Source organism: Bos grunniens, chromosome 20 (genome assembly GCF_055505025.1).
Source record: "Bos grunniens cultivar Pamir isolate PY7600 chromosome 20, Bosgru_T2T1.0, whole genome shotgun sequence".
Lineage (NCBI taxonomy): Eukaryota > Metazoa > Chordata > Mammalia > Artiodactyla > Bovidae > Bos > Bos grunniens.
Window position 1 is genome coordinate 13,641,694 of NC_141184.1, and position 11,462 is coordinate 13,653,155.

Consider the following 11,462-nt stretch of genomic DNA (forward strand, 5'->3'; position numbering starts at 1 on the left):
GATGATGATGCTGAGAGCATGGGGGTGAGCTGAAGGCAGTCCTTTTGCTTACATCACTATTTCTTCTGTGGCCTTTAAGTCTATTCTTCCTGCCCTTTAAGTCTATTTTAACATCACCAGCTTTCTCCACCCGCAATGCTAGTCTGTGCATCTCAAGAATATTTAGCGGGTGCTGCTGCTTCTGACTTCATTCAGCTTTGAGTTTCTTGACTGAGAGCTGTTCCATAGAGACAAAACATTATCGATACTTCTGGATCATTAAGACTTCCAGCTGCATTAGTCTCTCTTTGCCTACAATATTTTCATTACCCAAATGAAGGAAAACTGACTTCTAATTCTGGATAAGGACTGCCCTGGTGGCTCAGTCAGTAAAGCATCTGCCTGCCATGCGGGAGACCTGGGTTTGATCCCTGGATTGGGAAGATCCCCTGGAGAAGGGCAAGGCAACCCATTCCAGTATTCTGGCCTGGATATTGTCAAATTTTAACAACTCCAGCAGGATGGGGGTAGATTTAAATTTCTTTATAGATAGTTTAAATTCTGATTGGATATAAATTAATTCTGAATGTTTATTCTTTAATTAAAAAAAAAAGAATCAGAGAATGAGCTACATATTTACCTTCTTTTCCTGGAACTTCCCAAAGAAAACTAGAGGGGGAGCTGCCAGGTACCAGTAGAGAATGAAATCAAGGCTCTTTTGGAAATATAGAATTATTGTAAGAATTAATCACTATGTTTTAAATGAAAGATGTAAGCAAACCTTTGCTGGAGGCAGCATCTGAAGTCCTTTTTCATTAATGTTATTCACTGATGACTTCTCATCAAAGAGAATCTTCATTCAAATTATTTTCAAAGTTTCCTTGTTGGATTCCATGAGATGCCACAGGTTATTCTGTAAAAGGAAATACTAGCCATAGATTTTTTTCTTTTTGCCCTCTAAATTGTATTTAAAAATTAGATGTGAGAAGACTGCTTAACGCATCTGAGATTCCATCCATCCCTGACAAGGAGACAACCTTTTACTGACTTACTGTCAAACTGACATGAGTGTGCTTTGAAGATCACTCATCTGTGCTGTGTATCCTGTCTCTCTATTTCAATATGGATTAGTCCTGTTATTCCATGCATTAAGGGTGCCACCAATTTCATTACTCAAATTCACTTCCCAAGATCTACTACTGACAGAGACGTTTACACAGAAAAATGAGATATTGTGGTACTCAGACTGCTTCTACTGTAAATGAACTGAAACAGGAACACTTTAAAGAAAATATTAATAATCACAGTCTTTGGTTTCTATAAAAGATGCTGAAGATAAGCTACACATTTCAAAAAGTTTAATTCACGATTACCTAAGCATTACACCACATTTGGTGTAATCGTATCTCCACCTTTGCTATGGTGTACCCATAATAAATAGAAATTTTCATATTACAAATGGCAATGAGAACAAAATAGGCATAGTTGCTGAGATCCTGGGATTTAGTATAACAACATGAGTTCAAGTCCAGACTTCAGCTATCTACTCTTACCTCAGGTATTATTTATTTATTTATTTATTTTTTACCCCGGGTGGGACCTCAGGTATTATTTAATCTCACTAAACTTCTGTTCTCTCATTTATAGACTGAAAACCTCAGTAGCAGGTACATGAAAAAGTTGTTTTGAGGGCAACTGTAATGTGTTTCAGACAGAGTCTGGTATGTAACAATGGCCTGAACAGATAGGTTATTTTTATTAGTTATTCATATTGCTTCTTATATCAAGACTGGATATAGCAACATCATTTTTCCTTCTGCTGCTGCTAAGTCACTTCAGTCGTGTCTGACTCTGTGTGACCCCACAGACGGCAGCCCAGCAGGCTCCCCTGTCCCTGGGATTCTCCAGGCAAGAACACTGGAGTGGGTTGCCATTTCCTTCTCCAATGCAGAAAAGTGAAAAGTGAAAGTGAAGTCGCTCAGTTGTGTCTGACTCTTAGCGACCCCATGGACTGCAGCCTACCAGGCTCCTCTGTCCATGGGATTTTCCAGGCAAGAGTACTGGAGTGGGGTGCCATTGCCTTCTCAGTCATTCTTCCTTCTAGCAGCATATTAAAAATTTAATTTCCCATTTATTTTTTTGGTCTATTACAAAGTTCAAAAATCTCAGATAAATTTGGGGTCATTTTTGTAGCAACTCAAGTTAGTATTTTATCTTAACTCCTGTTAGGATTTGAGAGTGTTTCTTGGTCAAATGATTGTGGGAAGGTGTGGGTGACATCAGCTATCATTTATTTATATAAACATTAAAAAAATTGCTAAATGCAGTAAGAAGATTGGAAGATGACTTTGCTTAGTCATTATACATCATTTTTGATTTAAGCAGTCTCATAGAGTTGGACATTCAAGTTGTTTCTTGCATTTTGCTATAGTAGTGAAGAACACGCATAATTTGTAGAGAACAAAATTTTAAAAAATCAAACAAAACTGAGAACCCTTTCTAAATGGCTACAAAATAGACCCCAAAACTTGGATATATAAAAAAGTGTGACTCATACGTGACTTGTGGGAATGTAAAACGGTTCAGCCACCATGGAAAGCAGCGTGGCAGTTCCTCAAAAATTAAACATAGACTCAGCACATGACCCAGCAATTCCACTCCAAGGTCTCTACTCCCCCAGACTGGAAACAGATGTTCAGACAGAAACTCGTACCTGAGTGTTCATGGGAGCTCTATTCACAATAGCCAAGTGGTGTGAACAACCCAAATATCCAGCAAGGGATCAGTGAATAAACAAATTGTAGTATATCCATGCAATGGATTATTATTTAGCCACAACTTGAAAACATAATGCTATGTTGCAGAAGCCAAACACAAAACTCTACATATTGTATGACTTCATTTATAAAAAGTATCCAAAATAGGTAAATCCACAGAGACAGAAAGCTGATTAGTGGTGTCTCAGGGTTGAGGGGAAACAGAAAGGGTGGGACTGCTCATGAGTAGGGCGTTTCCCTTTGAAGTGATGAAAACATTCAGGAACTTAATAGTGGTGATGGTTGTACAACATTGTTATGGTCCTAAATGACAATGAATTGTACACTTTAAAGTGGCTTAATTGATACATTTTATGTTATGTGTATGTACCACAATTGAAACAGAATTGCTCCGTGCTGCTGCTGCTGCTGTCGCTTCAGTCATGTCCGACATTGTGCGACCCCATAGACGACAGCCCATCAGGCTTCCCCGTCCCTGGGATTCTCCAGGCAAGAACACTGGAGTGGGTGGTGCCTCCCAAAATACTAATACATGAAGAACCTATAAAAGGAGATACACTTTCAAATAATTTGTCTGCTTGATCCCGGAGTCCTCTCATACAAATTGCTTTTTGGTCAAATGATTTCCTGCTGAACTCTGAGAGGTACCTTTTCAGAAAATAGTGTTAGATATTTTTGCCCCATCCTCCTGGACTAGACTTGATTGAAAAATCATTTTGATGGAGGTAAGAAATTTATAGTTTAGCTGAGGGGTTATCAAGGAAATCCATTTCCTAATAGTTATCTCTTATTCATAATCTTCTCAGTTCCTCTTTTACTTTTTCCCATTTCTCTTTGCATCTTCCCTTTAACTGTTGCTTGTATTTCAGGCTTCCCTAGAATACAGAAGAACATTCTTTTGGTGATCCTTAGCGGTGGAAGTAGGTGGTCTTGGTTTTGTTAGATTGAGACAAGTCCTTAAAAATATTCACTAGACATACTGGGCTCTGCTAAAGACTTTTTCACACTTGGATTCATGTCAATGGGCTTCCCTGGTGGCTCAGCTGGTGAAGAATCTTCTTGCAGTGAGGGAGACCTGGGTTTGATCCCTGGGTTGTAAAGATCCCCTGGAGAAGGGAATGTCAACCCACTCCAGTATTCTGGCCTGGAGAATTCCATGGACTGTATAGTCCATGGGGTGGCAAAGAGCTGAACATGACTGAGTGACTTTCACTTCACTTCATGTCAATATATGTATCGTGAAAATAACTATTCTGGAGACACAGCAGGGAATTTATTCATATTTGTCATCTATTTTTGGTTAATTCTCTTAACATTGTGCTCAGGAGCTCAGTTGTGTCTAATTCTTTGCTACCCCAAGGACTGTAGCCCGCCAGGCTCCTCTGTACTTGGGATTCTTCAGGCAAGAACACTGGAGTGGGGTACCGTTTCCTCCTACAGAGGATCTTCCTGACCCAGAGATCTAGTCTGCATCTCTTACATCTCCTGCATTGGCAAGCGGATTCTTTACCATTAGTGCACTTGGGAAGCTCATCCTTTTAACCATTTACTGTCAAAGAGCTTTAAAAGAGACATGATTGTCACTTTTAAAACTTTTTGTTCATAACAGTGATTTTTCTGAAAGCCAACGTGATTGATATTTAATGTGAAAAACTATGAGAACCAGGAACACTGGAGTGGAATTTAATAAATATACATTTATTTACCTGGCTTCCCAGGTGGCATTAGTGATAGAGAACCAGCCTGCCAATGCAGGAGACGTGCAAGAGACTCAGGTTCGATCCCTGGGTTGGGAAGATACCCTGGAGAAGGAAATGGCAATCCACTCCAGTAGTCTTGCCTGGAGAATCCCATGGACAGAGGAGCCTGGTAGGCTACAGTCCATGGGGGTTGCAGAGAGTCAGACATGACTGGAGCGATTAAGCACGCACCAACAAAGTAATATTTTTTTCAATTGAACTGAAATCCTCAGACCATACAATTAACCATTTTAAAGTACACAATTTAGTAGCATTCAGTACATTCACAATGTCATGCAATGACCACTTCTCTCGGATTTAAAAATATTTTCATTACTCCAGAATAATAGCCTGTACATTAAATATTCTCTCCCCATTCTACCCACCCAGCCAATCCCCTGGGAACCACTTACCTACCTTTATGGATTTTCCTTTTTTAGGTATTTCATATAAAAGAATCTTATAATATGTAACCTTTTGTGCATGACTTCTTTCATGGAGCATAATGTTTTCAAGGAGCATCAGTGTTGTAGCAAAGGTACATTATTTTTTGTGAACCAGTGAAGTTGCTCAGTCGTGTCCGACTTTTTGGATCCCATGGAGTGTAGCCTACCAGGCTCCTTCATCCATGGAATTTTCCAGGCAAGAGTACTGGAGTGGGTTGCCATTTCCTTCTCCAGGGGATCTTCCCGACCCAGGGATTGAATTCAGGTCTCCTGCATTGCAGTCAGACACTTTGTCATCTGAGCTACCAGGGAAGTGTGGCTCAGTAATATTTCATGATCCCCTGGAGGAGGGCATGGCAACACACTCCTTATTCTTGCCTGGAGACTCTCCTTGGACACAAGAGCCTGGCGGGTTGCAATCCTTGAAGTTGCAAAGAGTTAGACATGACTGAGCGACTAAGCACATATGGATGTCCCACAATTTGTTTATCCATTGATCTCTTTATGGACATTTGCGTTTTTTCCTTTTTTTGACTATTGCGAATAGTGCTGCTATAAACATTGATGAACACACGTTCGTCTGAACACCTGTTTTTCAGTTCTTTTGGGTAAATACCTAGGAGTAGGATTTCTGGATCATATGGTAATTTTGTGTTTAACTTTTTGAGGAATCACCAAATTGTTTTTCATAGTGGCTGTATCCACTGTGATTTTAGATTTCCACAAAATGTTTAAGTGTTCTTATTTCTCTATGTCCTTGCCAACACTGATTTTTGTTGTTGTTGTTGGTATAGTCATCATAGTAGATGTCAAGAAGTAGCTCACTGTAGTTTAATTTTTATTTCCTTATTGACCAATGGGTTAGCAGTAAAAAATCAGCCTGCAGTGCAGGAGAAGTGAAGTGCAGTGAAGTGAAGTCGCTCAGTTGTGTCCAACTCTTTGCAACCCCTTGGACTATAGCCCACCAGGCTCCTCCGTCCATGGGATTTTCCAGGCAAGAGTACTGGAGTGGGTTGCCATTTCCTTCTCCAGGAGGTCTTCACAACCCAGGGATTGAATCCGGGTCTCCCGAATTGTAGGCAGACGCTTTACTGTCTGAGCCACTGCAGGTTCAATTCCTGGGTCAGGAAGATCCCCTGGAGGAGGGCATGGCAACCCACTCCAGTATTCTTGCCTGGGAATCCCATGGACAGAGGAATCGGGTGGGCTACGGTCCATAGGATCACATAAAGTCAGACATGGCTGAAGTGATTGAGCACGCAAGCACTCAATGACCAAAGATGTTGAAAATCTTTCCATGTGCTTGTCAGCCATTTATATATCTTGTTTGGAGAAATGTTTATTCATACTCTTTGTCCAGGTTTTAATCGGGTTGTTTGTCTTTTTGTTGTTCAGTTGTAATAGTTTTTTATAATCTACATACTGTCTTTGACAGATATGTAATTTGCAAATGTTTTGTCCTATTCTGTAGGTTGTCTTTTTTGCTCTCTTGATAACATTCTCTGATGCACAAAATATTTTAATGTTTATAAAATTCGATTTATCTAATTTTTTCTGTAGTTGCTCTTGCTTTTGGCCTCATATCTTAGGTCCTATCACCAAATCCAAGGCCATAAAATTTACTTCTGTGTTTCTTCCAATAGCTTTTACTTTTAGACCTTATGTTTATTTAGGTAATTGATCAATTTTGAGTTAATTTTTTATTATGGAGCATTAAGGGTCTGATTTTATTCTTTTGCATGCATTTATATACTTTCCCCATTTATATACTTTCCCTATAACTTTCTCCATAATTTTTTGTTGAGGAGACTATTCTTTTCCCATTTATATTTTACAAATTCACACTTTTATTTACCTTTCAGTAAGTTTAAATCCTCGAAGCGTATAGCATCACACTGATTCTGTGTCCAGTGGTCTTAACAGGAAGGTTGCTTCAGAATTTGGCACAATCTATGCCACTGTTTCCATGAACACGAGTTATCTTTCCTCAGATTACTCTGGTTTTGTTAAGTTTTCCACCAGGAGTTACTGTGTTGTTCTTTGCTTTGTACACACAAGCACATCCCTTGCCTGGATAGAATTCAGTTTCATCTTGAGCATATACACCTTTGATTTTCAGGAGAGCTGTGAGCTCCCTCTAGTTCCATAGACCCTGCTTATAGCCAGCAAAAATGGCCTGGGGTCACATTCTTCCAGACACATTTGTCATTTTAGAAGTCCTGTTCTCAGCAGGCCTGCACAGGGTCCAAGGTGGCTAAAGAGCTCCCATTTACTGCTCTTGGCACTCTTGTTGAAAGCACCGGAGAATAGCGCTTTGGGTTTGTTTCTGGGCTCTCATTCCTCGTCCATTGGTTTATAAGTCTCTTGTTATGCTACTGCTACGCTGTTTTGATTACTGCCGCTTTGAAGTCAGTTTTGAAATTGCAAAATGTGAATCTTCCAATTCTTTCTTCCTTTTTCAATATTGTTTGGGCTATTCAGAGCCACTTGCAGCTCTATATAGATTTGAGAATAAGGTTTCCATTTCTTAAATAAAATGAAAATTTAATAAGGATTGTGTTTAATCAGGGCTTCCCTAATAGCTCAGTTGGTAAAGAATCCACCTGCAGTGCAGGAGACCCCAGTTCGATTCCTGGGTTGAGAAGATCTGCTGGAGAAGGGACAGGCTACCCACTCCAGTATTCTTGGACTTCCCTGGTGGCTCAGCTGGTAAAGAACCTGCCCGCAATGTGGGAGGCCTGGGTTTGATCCCTGGGTTGGGAAGATCACTGGAGAAGGAAAAGGCTACCCATTCCAGTATTCTGGCCTGGAGACTTCCATGGACTGTAAAGTCCATGGGGTCGCAAAGAGCTTAACCAGTAGAATGCTTTGGGTATACTGCCGCTTTAGCAATACTAAGGCTTTCTATACATGAATGCTGAATGGCTTTTTATTTATTTAGGTATTCTTTAATTTCTTTTGATAATGTTTTATATAGTTTTCGCATGTACAAGTCTTTCAGCTATGTGGTTAACTTCATTGCTTGGTTTTCATTCTTTTGGATACTATTGTAAATAGAATTGTTTTCTTAATTTCCTTTTTGGACTGTTCACTGATGATGTATAGAGACACAGCTGATCTTGTGTGTTGCCTTTCTACCCTGAACTTTGCTGAATTTGGTCATTAGCTCTTGCAGTTCTTTTTGTTGGATTCATTGGGATTTTCTGAATATGGAAACATGCCATCTGCAAATATAGTTTTAATTCTTACTTTCCAATTTGGATGTCTTTTGTTATTAATTTTTCCTGCCAAATTACTCCAGCTAGGACTTTCAGTACAGTATTAAATGGGAAAAAGACCAAGATGCCCATTTTCACCACTGCTATTTAACAGTCTACTGAGAGTAATGGATTTTGCAGAACATTTTTTGTTTATTCTAATTCACAAACTAAAGCCAGTGGTTTAATAAAGGCCCACTTTTTCTGAGGTTAGGTGTTTTGGCAAATTTGTTGTCTAGAACATATCTAATAAAAGAAATATTGGAAAAGTCCTCCTAGGAGGAAGACAGGGACTATACAAAGCTCTGTGTCTTACTTGACTAGATCTACTTTGTGATGAAAAACCATTGACTAAGGATCATTTCTAAAATGAGGGCTATTGATTTAGTAAGGTTGGTGTTTTCGTTGGTACCTTGCGATTCTTTCTAGTTTAAAACACATCATTAATTAAAAGTGGTGGAGAGACTAGGGAACTTCCAATAGCTGACGCTTGGAGAAATGACAACTGACAACAAGGGAAAATGGAAGAAAAGCAGAGACAGAAAGAATTTAGTGAAAGGACAAGCTAAATTCTAACTACTTCAGTGACCATATCCCTGCACTATGCAATCTGCAACTTATGACCTTGAGTTAACAGTGAGAGACCATATTATGTTCAATATAACACATTCACTATGTTTAACAAAAAGTCTTATAAATGTGAAATTAAAATTTCTTTGGAAGGGAAAGGTTCAATTTTGTGTGATATTTCATCCCTTATCAATATCAGGGAAATGTTATTATTTGAAATGATAAACAGTCTTACACATATTTTTTAATTGAAGTATAGTTGATATATGGCTTCCTAGGTACATTCAGAAAACTAAGATCATGGCATCTGGTCCCATCACTTCATGGAAAATAGATGGGGAAACAGTGTCAGACTTTATTTTTTTGGGCTCCAAAATCACTGCAGATGGTGATTGCAGCCATGAAATTAAAAGACGCTTACTCCTTGGAAGGAACGTTATGACCAACCTAGATAGCACATTGAAAAGCAGAGATATTATTTTGCCAACAAGGGTCCGTCTAGTCAAGGCTATGGTTTTTCCATGGTCATGTATGGATGTGAGAGTTGGACTGTGAAGAAAGCTGAGTGCCGAAGAATTGATGCTTTTGAACTGTGGTGCTGGAGAAGACTCTTGAGAGTCCCTTGGACTGCAAGGAGATCCAACCAGTCCATCCTAAAGGAGATCAGTCCTGGGTGTTCATTGGAAGGACTGATGCTGAGGCTGAAACTCCAATACTTTGGCCACCTCATGCGAAGAGTTGACTCATTGGAGAAGACCCTGATGCTGGGAGGGATTGGGGGCAGGAGAAGGGGATGACAGAGGATGAGATGGCTGGATGGCATCACTGACTCAATGGACATGAGTTTGAGTGAACTCCAGGAGTTGGTGATGGACAGAGAGGCCTGGTGTGCTGCGATTCATGGGGTCGCAAAGAGTTGGACTCAGATGAGAGACTGAACTGAACTGAACTGAGGTGGTTCAGTGGTAAAGAATCTGCCTGCCAGTGCAGGAGACACAGGTCTTATCTCTAGGTCAGGAAGATCTCCTGGAATAGAAAGTGGCAACCTGCTCCAGTGTTCTTGGCTGGGGAATTCCATGGACGGAGGAGACTAGTGGGCTCTAGTTCATGGGGTTGCAAAGGGTTGGACGTGACTGAGCACGCACACATACACAAATAGTTGGTTTAAAATATATTTAGTTGCAGGTATATAATATAATGATTCAGTATATTTATAAATTGTGCTCCTTTCAAAGTTATTTAAAAATATTTGCTGTATTCCTTGTGCAGTATAGTATATCTTTGTAGCTTATTTATTATATATATATATAGTAGTATATAAAATGTACCTTTGTACCTCTGTGTACCTCTTAATCCTGTATCCCTATCTTACCCCTCTCACCTCCCCTCTCTCACTGGTAACCACTAGTTTGTTTTCAAATGTTTTATTTTTTAGATTCCACGTACAAATGATATCATATAGTATTTGTTTTTCTCTGTCTGATTTATTTCACAAAGCAAGATAGCCCTGACGTCTATCCATGTTGTTGCAAATGACAAGCTTCCATTCTTAAAGCAATCTTTTAAAACAGTTCTTGGACATGTTTCTGATGAAGTGGGTAGGGAAAAGCTGTGAAACATTGCAGTAACTCCTCCTTGTGAAAACAGAGTGACAATTAAGAGCCTTCATGGAGGTATTTTGAGTATAGCTCTACAATGAGTATTTAGACCAATGAACAGATGGTCCTAAGCAGCTAAATCTTTGGGGGCCACATAATTATTATTCAAACCAGGACCCTTTCGAGAAAAGGATACACTATTAATTATACCAGGTTAAAAGGTATAAATCAGCAGTGTTTTGGGAAGGCTGAGACAGCTGGTCATTCTAATGAAAATGACTTTTTATTTTCGATGTTATTATTGATTTACCATGGGAAAAATTAGTAATGAAAAAATTTTATTCTTCAAAGCTCTAAGCAGATTTTCAAAGGAGAGGAAAATGAAGTAGAGTCTGTTGTTATGTGGTTGCCCTTTTGGCTTTCCTACATGCTTTTCTGGGGTGGTCTATCCTGGTGATGTGCGCCTAGATGGATGTCAACCACATCAGTTTGATACTGAGTGTGGCCAACACAGAGCTGCCTGAGTTTGGTCCAGGCAAAGACCAGGGTGAAGGACAGCTTGCTTCAGCCAAGATCTTTTGGGCCGTTTTTATGCCCTTCTTAGACTTTATACTTAAAAAAGGCAGCCTGGGACCACATTGGTCTCACCAGGGCTCATACATGAGGAGAAGTCCTAAAATTTGGCTTAACTGAACTTAGTGATGCTGGAAAAGATTTAGGGCAGGAGGAGAAGGGGACGACAGAAGATGAGATGCTGGGATGGTATCACCGACTTAGTGGACATGAGTTTGAGTAAACTCTGGAAGTTAGTGATGAATGGGGAGGCCTGGCGTGCTGCAGTTCATGGGGCCGCAGAGTTGGACGCGATTGAGCGACTGAACTGAACTGCACTGGGTTCCAGGTATTAGCAGGAAACAAGCAAGAAAACTCTTCTCATTGGGAATAGTTTTATTCCCTGCCATTCCTTTGATAAGTAGATTTCACAGCAAAGCAATCACCATGTAATAAAAGCTATTACATGAACATACTTAATCACGTGGGTGTCATTTATGATTCCAAGGGCTAAAGGTAGAGATGGTTAAAAACCAGAAATGAT

At 39.8% G+C, this 11,462-nt stretch overlaps 1 pseudogene; it reads right to left on the minus strand.

The window, feature by feature from the left end:
• Nucleotides 1-6,808: 6,808 nt before the first annotated feature.
• On the minus strand, nt 6,809-7,150 carry LOC147350118 (large ribosomal subunit protein eL33 pseudogene; annotated as a pseudogene).
• Between the last annotated feature and the right edge of the window lie 4,312 nt (nt 7,151-11,462).